Here is a 7,731-nt window from a genome sequence, read left to right as displayed (position 1 = left end):
TTTTGCTGTTCCTTCTTTGCTTCTTCGAAGTATCTGGTTAAATACTTTTCCTGTGATTCTGAGTGCATATTGTGCCTTCTTCTATTCTACGCTTCTCTTTCTTCCTTTTTTCCTATCGCTATCTCTTTAAAACTCCAAGTTCCCACTACAACTTGAAATATATAGTATATTTTGCTGTTCCTTCTACAAGAGAGCTTAATGCTTCTGATTGCACTGTTTGCCTCATTCTTCTCTTCTGTGATTTAGATACAGCATAATGTCTAAATTGCATTTGCTTGACTCTCCTCTCTGATTTGTCGTATCATGTTGATGGATTTCATGTTATGCAAATTCTTGCTTAGATAATGGCCCAGCACCCCATCTGTGTCTAAAAGAACTACTTCACAGGCAAAGCAAAAGGGCCACAGAGCTGCAGCCACAATGGGCTTTCCTATTTAATCAGTGCCAGGTTGCTATTCAACCCTTGGTTGGAAAGTAAATTTGGGTTTTATTTGCCTAAAACATTCCCTTCTGTTTAGTAAAGTTGGCAAGTTCTTGTTTTAATATGGACATGGTCACAAATGAAAATTACTGTAACAATATGGGTTAACTCATTTCCATGGGTCCAGACTAGTATTCTTCAAATAAAGCAGGGTCTGTGTAACTTTCTTAGACAATTCTTGGACTTATTTATTTAGAGAGCAGGGGTAGGGGCAGAGGGCAAGGGACAGAGAGAATCTTAAGCAGGCTCCGTACCCAGCACAGAGCTCTATGCGGGGCTTGATCTCATGACCCTGAAATCATGACCTGAACTGAAATAGAGCCGAATGCTTAACCAACTAAGCCACTCAGGTGCCCCTTTTTCGTGTTTGAGAACTACCTGAGAAGTTGTGTTGAAAGAATAACACATAGATGTGGCAGGATGGTATTTTGAAAATTATGTTTTCCTCTTTTCCCATTCATTCTTTCTTATTACCCTATCCCTTCCCTGACACTCACCCTTTAGGCTCCTAATTCTTTTGCCTTTATTGCCTCGAGAAAAGAATGAAAGAAAACACAAACTCTTGATTTTTGTTTGTTTGTTTTTAGTTAGAAAAATAGACTTTGAAACTACAAGTAAGAAAGAGTTTAAGAGAAGTCTGGAAAAAAAAAGGGAAGAGTCTGTTGAAGGTAAGATAAAGCTTTTGAAATTTCAAAGCCAATGACTTGAAGGACTCAGGGCTTGGGTTGTGTACAATGGGTCAGAGCCAGACTTTTCTGTTTCTTAAGCCTAGTAAGGGTCTGGATCCAGCAGAGCCAGTAGGGAAGCCAGTGGTGGTTTCAGAAGGAGTGGTCTGTGACGTATACTTCCTGAGAGCAGAGGGGCCATGTGCCCCCCAGGCCAACGTACAGGCAGTGGGATCCCAGAGATCTCTTCCCCCGCCAATAAGGAGCAGGAAGCAGAAGGAATGACTGGGAGAGTACCAGAGTCCCTGTGTCTGGTGCTAGCACAATCCTAGGGAGTGAGTGGGAAGTGGTGAGAGGAGAAAATCCTGATTCAACTGATATCATATCACTATCACTTGGTGGCATTTAAGGTCACATATAGAAAAAAGAGAGTTAAACAGTCCTTGTACATTTATTTTTATGGCCTGAAATTCGTACACACTGCTCAGTGGGAACAGGTCTCTGTTCAGGTCTAGAGTCTCCTGAAGCTGTGTGCGCCACCGGGCAGTTACTCGGCTTTTGGAAACCTTGAGTTCCTTATCATTAAATGAGGATGTTAATATTAGATTGAATGTAAGCAACAGACATTTTGGTAGGTCAGAATCATTAAAAATCAGCAATTTTGTGTAATTCAACATAATAGCTACTTCACTATTTCCTCCTCCGTTTTTCTCCTCCTCTTCCTTCTCTTCTTCTTTCTCTTTTTCCCTTCCTTCTTTTTAAAGTCTAATTCTTCTTCTCTTTCTTCTTTATACAGTTTAATTTTTTAAATAGTTAATAGGTTTTCACGGTTCAAACACCATAAGAAATACAGCGGAACATCTCCCATCACATTACTGTTCTCCATCTATACTAATACAGGGTACTAATTCTTATATGTTTTCCTGATGGTAAACATGTTTAAAGATGAGCATTGCTGTGTGTATTAGAATTCTAAGACAGCCTTAAAAAGTATCTGTATTTATTTCCATATGAATGTATGCATGTGTATACATACACATGTTTTTAACTCTAGTCGCAGCCTATCAGCTAAGGAATAAAACGCCTAGGCCCACAGGGCCCACAGAAATCCAGCCTTTTTGCCCAAGGTCACTTAGAGAATCAGTAATAGGGCTTGAATATTAATTATACTTATCCACCACATTACAAAGTTTCACATTTAAATAACCTCAAATTTAAATAACTATTTTATTAGACAAATAGAGTCTTTTTTTTTTTTTTTTAATTTATGGGTAATGCAAGCCAGATTAAAGGGCCTCACTGTCCATGACTACCATGTTTGGGGATTCTCCTACTCACTAAAAAAATTTTTTATAACCTCCAAAATCAATACTCAAGACACTCTCATGGTCATTCGTAGGTATGAACAGAGCGACAAAATATTTGAGTTGCTGATAGTGCATGTTCCCAGCTAAGGTCCAGCGTGGGGATACTTTGCCTTCTTGTTTTGGATCTGATACTGTAAATAAATATCCCTTCTGTGGTTTATCTAGTGCTAATTTTTCACATTTTTGTGTTTTCATTGTTAATTTTGCCATTTAAAATGGCCCCAAGCAGAGTGCTGAAATGCTGCTTACTGTTCCTAAGTGCAAGAAGGCTGTAATGTCCCTGAAGGAGAAAAAAACAGATAAGCTTCATTCAGGAAGGAGTATAGTGTTGTTGGCCATGAGCTTGATATTCACTAATCAACAATGTATATTAAGGAATGTGTCTTTAGATAGAAACACATATAAAACAAAGTTTTGTATTGGGTTGACAAAAATGTGACCTGGGCCTCACAGGTACCTTACCCTGTGTTTCCCTTAGGAACGATGGCTCCATATTTGCTAATTCCATGTTGGCAGAGACTATAGAAGATCGATCCTGCATGTGAAAATTCAGAATCAGCTTCTTTCTGAGCACAACACATGAAGTTTTCCTACCTTACCCTTTAGTTCTTAGTGTCAGTTTAAGTTTTTCTTAAATGTGATAGCTGTGCAATCATATCCCACATTTTTCAGTTTAAAAAATCAAGTCTTTCATTGAGTGCAAACATGGCTTTTGCATGGGTAGAGGCATAATAGGAGCGCACAGACTTAAAAGAAAGCCATTCTGGTTTCAGGGGTTCAAATATCTTCCCAATTTTGTAGATTTTGTAACACTTATGAAATAAATAATGTGGCAATATCTACCAAGTTCACAGCTCCTTCAGCAGTGTGTATGTTTTTTGTTAGTGTTAAAGAAGAAGTTTATAGTAATCTTCAGTAAGAAATTACAAGTCCATATCATTGTATCCACAACATGGTATTTAACCTTATTTTGCCATCAATAGGAAATGCCATTTTTATGTTAATTCCAAGGAAGACCAAGAGCTGCTTAGCCAAGTTTTTACTTATAATCCCAAGTGTTGCTACCATTCACATTACAGTGAAAAATGGGTGTGATTCCTTGTGATTTGATAAAATGTACATATATCCAGGAGGGACAATATATTGAGGTTTATTGGTTTCTTATTGCCGCTTCATATCCTTTTGGACTGTTACACTATATGAGTAGACAAAAGCAATTCTAATGAATTATGCTTCAGTGTGAATGAGTTTACCAAATGGGCTCCTGACCACTAACTTCTGCCAGAAGGCTGTGGTGGAAAGAAATGGGTAGGGGGGTGTGGGAAGAAAAGTTCAGCAAGAGACGATGATCTAATCTGTGTATGTGATGAGTTAGGGGTTGAATTGGATTCCTCTCAACAAGATTTGCTGACATCTTAACACCTAGTACCTTAGAATATGACTTTATTTACAGATACGGTTATGTGCAGAGGTAATCAAGTTAAAATGAGATCATCAGAGTAAGCACTAATCCAAAGTGACTTAGGTCCCTATTAGAGGGAAATTTGGGTAGAGATGGACCTGCACACACAAGGAGAATGCTAGGAAGGGACCAGGATGATATTTCTGCAAACCAAGGGACACAGAAGATCGCCAGCAAACCACCAAAAGTGAGGAGAGAGGCACAGAACACATTCCCCCCGCGGCCCTCAGAAGGGAGCCACCCTGCCCACAGCTTGGTCTTGGACTTGCAGCCTCCAGAGCTGTGAGACAGTAAATTTCTGTTGTTTAAGCTCCCTTCCTCCCCCCTGGTTTGTGTACTTGGCTACAGCAGTCCCAGGAAACTAACACATGGCCCATCGCTCCTTGGAGAATAAAACTAGTCCCTTATGTGGCTTCCAGCTGGGCTTCATCTCAACAAAACCAGAAACGGATTTGCTTGGAAGCTTGATATTATGAACTGAATCCTGCCCAAGATGGTGAAACCACAACCTCAACCTTGCAAAGAGCACAAAATCTGATTTCAAAACCTATTTCAAAGGATGGCTCAACCCCCAGGCCTTTTAGGCCACTGACAACTATCTTAGAATCTCCCATCCAATTAAGCTTGACTGCTTTTGTGTCATGGGAAGGTCAAATTAATGCAGAGAGAGAAAAGAGTGTCTGGGGAGAAAGCTGCTGGGGATTTCAGAGAGGTCTTCATTGTTATTTAGCAGTAACAGTGCTAAATGCGTCTTGTTACCTACCCTAGGTGCTGATTACCCCTTTCTTTCTTTTGTGCAGGCAAATCTACTTGGAATTATTTTGGGCTCAGCGTGGGCATGATTCTTTTTGTTCACTCTGCTCCATTCCCTACGGTTTCACTATTGATGGGAGATTACTAATGAACGAAGAGAACTAAATGAAAGTGACTTTAAAAAAAAATGAAATAACTTTCCATTGTATTATATATTTTCAACCACATTCATTTGTTTTTTTTATATCTCTGCTGGACATTTTGGGATGTGAGCGTTGTGGTACCTACATAAATTCTTCTGTGATGATGAACATTTTGTTCTTTGCTCAACCACTTTCTAGGTATTGTGACCTCAGTGTATGAGATGGGGCCCAACTAGAAATCAGAGCCCAAGGGAGGTAGTTCAGTTGGGGGAATTTAACACCAGGAATTAGTTACAAAGGCATTGGAAGGACTGGAAAGCCAAATTGGGGAAGGATAGGCACCGCAGCAAATAGTCATAGCAGGAAGCCTCTCCTTTCCATCCCTAAGGTTAACAGAGCCCTGGAGCTATTGATCCTGGCTGGGCCTGGAATGGGAATTTTAGAGCGCAGCTGCTGTGGGAGAAACTCCCTGAATCAAAGGAGGAAAAATACCTTGGTTTTTCCTCTTCCTCTGCCAGTTCTCCTACTTTGTCTTTTTACCTTTCATCGTCCAAATTTCTTTGGGGGCATAGGCAACTGAATCTAGCAAATGGAGTTGGTAGGAACCAACTTCCTTCAGTGCAGACAGAGCAAGAGAAGGGCAAGGACCTAGCACATCCATATGGTAAGTTCTAAGTTGAAAAGCACAAAACATCTTCTTGGAGATCAGGGAAAATAGGAACTTACATATTTTCATGACTATCAGGCTATATCAAGAACATTTAGAGTGTTACAGCTCTTTTAGAATTTGTCTAGCAGGTTTTCCGGTCCTCACCGGAAAACCCCTTTAAAAAAAAAAAAAAAAGAACATTTACACACACTGGAAAGTAACAAAGGGTTAAATAGGCTTAGAGAGGTACAACTCCATACCTCTATGTAAAAATTTAGTACAAATAACCAGTTTGAAATGTAGGCATTAGAATCTAGAAAAATAGTTTTCTCAATTTTCGCTGATATCTTTGCCATTTTACAGTTTTTGATTATCTGAAGTTAATTCCCACATCTGCTTGGGAATTGCTGATATTAACTTGCTTACTTGTCATTGCTTTTTCTCATGAGAGCAGATTATAAAGAAAAGTTGTAACTATTTGAGTTTTCTGTCAATTTGAAACCCTGTAAGTAGGATGTTCCTCTTCAGTACCCAGAAGGCACTTATCTGCAATAAGGAAGGCAAAAATAATGGGGAACAAACAAAAAAGGAATGATTTAATCAATGAACAGAATGAAAGCATATGCTTTCCAGTTAGCCTTATATTTTCTATCCTATTATTTATTTCGCATTCCAGTGACTCTTTGGGGCTTGAGTCTCTCTTATTTATTCTCTGTAACACCATATGAAAAAAAGATTGATACTTTAAAGTGATCAGACCATTCTACTTAAAAATAATCTCTGTAGATACATATGCACTTATCATGATAATTGAAAATTACTCCTTGTCTTTAATTAATTAGCTTCAAATTTTTAAAAAGTAATTTTTTATTAATCAAGCTCTTTTTTTAAAAAAAAAAAAAGAAAAAAAATCAAGCTCTTTTTGGTGGAATTTAAATATCTGCAGCAGATACCCTGGTTCAGTAATTACACATGCATCTTGCAATAATTAATGCTTGGAAGAAAGCACTGTATTTGGCATACTCTTATTCATCATAAAAATGTGCATTTTGGAAAGCAATAAAGGAGGCATGTGGAATTATAGAAATACAGGTTTATATAACCCCCCCACACACACACACACACAAGACCCTAAGCCTATACTGATATAATGAGGCTGCAGTAGCTGTAATTATGTAACTAATAAATTCATTTACCTAGAAACATAAGCATCAAGTATGTGTGAGCAGTGGGCTAGGCTCTGAGAACATATAGTCTCATAATCCCTGGTTTCAGAGAGTTTATAAACCAGAGAGAAAGCCTAAGTAGCTACTATGGGGCCTGTGACGGACAACTACTAGCAGGGACCCCATATGACACAAAGAAGGGAGGTATCCCAGGATGAAGATCGTCAATAAATTTTCAAACTTAGATCTGAGCCTCTGGATCTTGGATGGCCCAGTCCCAAGCCTTGGCCTCCTGCCCACGGCAAGCTCCAGCCTGGTCTCCCACCTCAAGCCAACATCACAGGAGGCTGCTGTACACACAGCCACGCCTCCTGCTTAAACTCCCTGTTCTCAAGGGCACCCCTCACAAACTAGATTCCACCCCCAACCCACCCCCACGCACACCACTTCCCACATCAAACAGATCATTTAGTCCTGTGGGTTACATTTCTCAGAAATATCTCTGAGCGTGCACCTCCTCTGCACTCCCACTGCCTCTGCTACAGTGTGGGTGCTAGCCGTTTCTTAATTTGTTCTGTTACAATGGTCTCCTATCAGGTCTCTCCATCTCCTGTTTTGACCTGCTTTACTGCAACTTTCCACTGGCAAGGAGCTATCTTTCCAAAACATGTTATTCTCCCCAGTTTCCCCTGCAGGATCCCCATTGTCTATACACAGTGGTCTTCAAACTTGGATGTGTTCCAGAATCATACAGAAAGCTTTCTTTAAAATACAGATTCTTCCCGGACCCAAATTTCCAGAAGTAGTGCCTGAGCAATCTGTATTTTTTTTTTTTTAACAAGTTCTCCAGATGGCTCTTTACTGTCAGCTGGATCCTAGTGTGGGTACCAAGGTTTTGGAACTGCAAGATAAAGTCCAAACTTAATGTACAAAGCCATTCACATTGACTCTTACTCTGTACACAGCCTATACCGTAGCCACAATTATATCCCATTTCTGAAACTCCGACAGTTCTTTTAAGCTCTTGTGTCACTGCATGTGTCAT

General features: G+C 39.6%; 1 non-coding gene across 1 annotated transcript; it reads left to right on the top strand.

Moving 5' to 3' along the window:
* Positions 1–5,635: 5,635 nt before the first annotated feature.
* Positions 5,636–5,697, top strand: LOC112932625 (U7 small nuclear RNA). Its single transcript, XR_003237512.1, has one exon. It is a non-coding gene; the product is annotated as a U7 small nuclear RNA (small nuclear RNA).
* Positions 5,698–7,731: the final 2,034 nt, after the last annotated feature.

This window comes from Vulpes vulpes, chromosome 5 (assembly GCF_048418805.1).
Source record: "Vulpes vulpes isolate BD-2025 chromosome 5, VulVul3, whole genome shotgun sequence".
Lineage (NCBI taxonomy): Eukaryota > Metazoa > Chordata > Mammalia > Carnivora > Canidae > Vulpes > Vulpes vulpes.
Note: the sequence above shows the minus strand (reverse complement) of the source record. Positions and strands in the feature narration are given on the sequence as shown.